Below are 4,084 nucleotides of genomic sequence, written 5' to 3'. Positions count from 1 at the left end.
CCGGAGGTGGTGGCCTCACGGGTTCGTTCCGCGCCTTGGACCGTCTCTCGGTGCCGCTCGCGGTGAGAGGTCTCTTCCAGCTCGGGACGACGGCTTTCCTAAGCATTTTTGACCTAAGCCCGAAAGGAAGGACGGAAAAAGGGAGGAAACACGGAGGAAAGGATGAGGAAAGTGGTCGGAGACGAGGTAGGAGACGACTCTAGGGTTTTTGAACAGTGGCGGCCGAAAAGAAAGTTTGGAAAAAGTCATTTCGATTAGGGTTAAAAGACGGATTTCCGACCTCGAGTCGACTCCAGTTAAGCGCGAGTCGACTCGACCTCGAGTCGACTCCTGAATATGCGCGAGTCGACCCGCTCACGAGTCGACTCTTAAATTCATTTGAGTCGACTCGAACTCTGGTACATACTCAAAATCTCAGTTAATTCCGTGCCAAAAGAGAGAGATACGAAAATTTTTAGAACTTAAGGAATGATTTGATGATCACAGACATGAAATCCTATATCCAACATAAGCTAATCATCAAAATCAATGAATTAGAGAAGAGTATCACAAGAATGGATCAATCACTCCTAACCCTCTTCTAAGAATACAAAATCGATCTTCACTCAAAGGTTTTGTGAAGATATTAGCAAGTTGATCATTAGTACAAATAAATTCAAGCATCACATCACCATTTAACACATGATCTCTTATGAAGTGATGTCTTATCTCAATATGTTTAGTTCTTGAGTGTTGAATTGGAATTTTAGTTAGATTTATGGCACATGTATTATCACAATTTATGGAAATCTTATCTTGTTTAATGCCATAATCTTCAAGTTGTTGCTTGATCCATAAAATTTGAGCCAACAACTTCCGGCAGCAACATATTCGGCTTCCGCCGTAGATAGTGCAACCGAGTTTTGTTTCTTGCTAAACCATGAAATTAAGTTCTCCTAAAAATTGACATGACCCGCTGGTGCCTTTTCTATCAAGTTTACAACCAGCAAAATCGGAATCAGTGTACCCTATTAAGTTTATGCTTGATTCTTTAGAGTACCATAAACCTATGTCTTTTGTTCCTGTTAGATATTTAAAAATTCTCTTAACTGTAATTAGATGTGATTCCTTAGGATTAGATTGATACCTAGCACACATGCATACACTAAACATGATATCAGGTCTACTTGCTGTAAGATATAATAATGATCCGATCATACCTTTATACAGCTTTTGATCTACTGACTTACCTGATTCATCTTTGTCTAGTTTGCATGATGAGCTCATGGGAGTGCCAATCGACTTGTTTCCATCTATATCAAATTTCTTCAGCATTTTCTTGATGTACTTAGCTTGATTGATGAAGATTCTTTTTCTAGATTGTTTGATTTGAAGTCCGAGAAAGTAGTTCAATTCTCCCATCATGCTCATCTCAAATTCACTCTGCATTAATTCAGCGAATTCTTCGCAAAGACGATTGTTAGTAACACCGAAAATAATATCATCTACATAAATCTGCACTACTAACATATCTTTATTTTTCTTTTTTAAAAATAAGGTTGTATCAATATTCCCTCTAGATAATTCATGGTCTAATAGAAATTTGCTAAGTCTTTCATACCATGCTCTAGGGGCTTATTTTAGACCATAAAGTGCTTTATTTAATTTGTAAATATGGTTGAGGTATTAATGATTTTCAAAACCAGAAGGTTGTTCTACATAAACCTCCTCATTAATATACCCATTCAAGAAAGTACTTTTTACATCCATTTAAAATAATTTAAAATCTTTAAAATATGCAAATGCTAGTAGCAATCTAATTGCCTCAAGTCTAGCCACAGGAGCAAAGGTCTCATCAAAGTCTATACCTTCTTCTTAATTATAGCCCTTTGCTACTAGTCTAGCCTTGTTCCTAACCACAACTCCATTTTCATCATGTTTATTTTTGTATACCCATTTAGTTCCAATTATTGAGTATTCAGAGGATTCTTCAACTAAGTTCCATACTTTGTTTCTTGTAAATTGGCGTTAAGTTCCTCTTGCATAGCATTTATCCAATTTACATCACTTTCAGCTTCTTCAATGTTTTTAGGTTTTAAATGTGAAACAAATGCAAGATGATTATTTAAGTTTCTAAAAGAGGCTCTAGTTTTAATAGGTTGAGATGGATCATCTAAGATTAACTTTTTAGGATGACCGTGAGCATACCTCCAAGCTTTTGTAAGCCCATGTTCAGCAATTACCTCTTGACTTGTTGAAGTCTCTTCAATTTGCTTCGGTTCATCCTCTTGGAAGGTCATGTCATCCATCTTTTCTTAAAGTATCCCTGCATCATCATCAAAAGCTACTCTCTTGCTAGAGGAAGCATCATTAGTTTCATCAAAAACAACATGAATAGACTCTTCAATAACAAGAGTCCTTTTGTTGAAGACTCTATATGCCCTACTTGATGTAGAGTACCCAAAAAGATACCTTCATCAGATTTGGAATCAAATTTTTCTAGGTTATCTTTGTCATTATTATGAATAAAACACCTACAACCAAAAACACGAAAATAGTTTACTTTAGGCTTTCTATCTCTCCAAAGTTCATAAGGTGTTTTTTTTATAATTGGTCTCAATAAAACTCTATTTAGTATATAACATGATGTGTTAATAGCCTCACCCCAAAAATACTTTGGAAGATCACTTTCACATAACATGATCCTAGTCATTTCCTCTAGGGTTCTATTCTTTCTTTCCACCACTCCATTTTATTGTGGAGTCCTAGATGCAGAAAAATTATGAGTTATCCCCTTTTTACTACAAAATTTTTTAAATAGATAATTTTTAAATTCAGTTTCATGATCACTTCTAATAGCTATAACTGAAGCATTTCTTGCGTTAGTTACTTTCTTATGAAATTTCTTAAATACTGAAAATGCTTCATCTTTATGAGCTAAAAACATGACCCATGTGTATCCAGAAAAATCATCTACTATGACAAGACCATACTTGTTTCCACCAAGGCTTATGGTCCTAGTTGGTCCAAAAAGATCCATGTGAAGTAGCTCAAGGGGTCTAGTAGTAGGACACAATTTATAGGTTTAAAGGAACTTCTACATTGTTTGCTAAATTGACACGCTCTACAAATTTTATTTTTCTCAAATTTTAGCTTTGGCAAACCAATCACAGAATCTCTTTTAATTAATTTAGATAGTGTATCCATACTTGCATGACCTAATTTACGGTGCCATAACCAACTTGCATCATTGACCTCAGTATCACTAGCTACTAAGCAGTGGCTATTTTTGGTAAGATCTTCAATAACAAGAGTCCTTTTGTTGAAGACTCTATATGCCCTACTTGATGTAGAGTACCCAAAAAGATACCTTCATCAGATTTGGAATCAAATTTTTCTAGGTTATCTTTGTCATTATTATGAATAAAACACCTACAACCAAAAACATGAAAATAGTTTACTTTGGGCTTTCTATCTCTCCAAAGTTCATAAGGTGTTTTCTTTATAATTGGTCTCAATAAAACTCTATTTAGTATATAACATGATGTGTTAATAGCCTCACCCCAAAAATACTTTGGAAGATCACTTTCACATAACATGGTCCGAGTCATTTCCTCTAGGGTTCTATTCTTTCTTTCCACTACTCCATTTTGTTGTGGAGTCCTAGATGCAGAAAAATTATGAATTATCCCCTTTTTACTACAAAATTTTTTAAATAGATAATTTTTAAATTCAGTTCCATGATCACTTCTAATAGCTATAACTGAAGCATTTCTTGCGTTAGTTACTTCCTTATGGAATTTCTTAAATACTGAAAATGCTTCATCTTTATGAGCTAAAAACATGACACATGTGTATCCAGAAAAATCATCTACTATGACAAGACCATACTTATTTCCACCAAGGCTTGTGGTCCTAGTTGGTCTAAAAAGATCCATGTGAAGTAGCTCAAGGGATCTAGTAGTAGGACACAATTTATAGGTTTAAAGGAACTTCTACATTGTTTGTTAAATTGACACGCTCTACAAATTTTATTTTTCTCAAATTTTAGCTTTGGCAAACCAATCACAGAATCTCTTTTAATTAATTTAGATAGTGTATCCAT

The sequence above is a fragment of the Phoenix dactylifera genome, chromosome 14 (genome assembly GCF_051530095.1).
Source record: "Phoenix dactylifera cultivar Ajwa chromosome 14, Ajwa_hap1_PhDact_Kaust_v1.1, whole genome shotgun sequence".
Taxonomy (NCBI): Eukaryota; Viridiplantae; Streptophyta; class Magnoliopsida; order Arecales; family Arecaceae; genus Phoenix; species Phoenix dactylifera.
Note: the sequence above shows the minus strand (reverse complement) of the source record.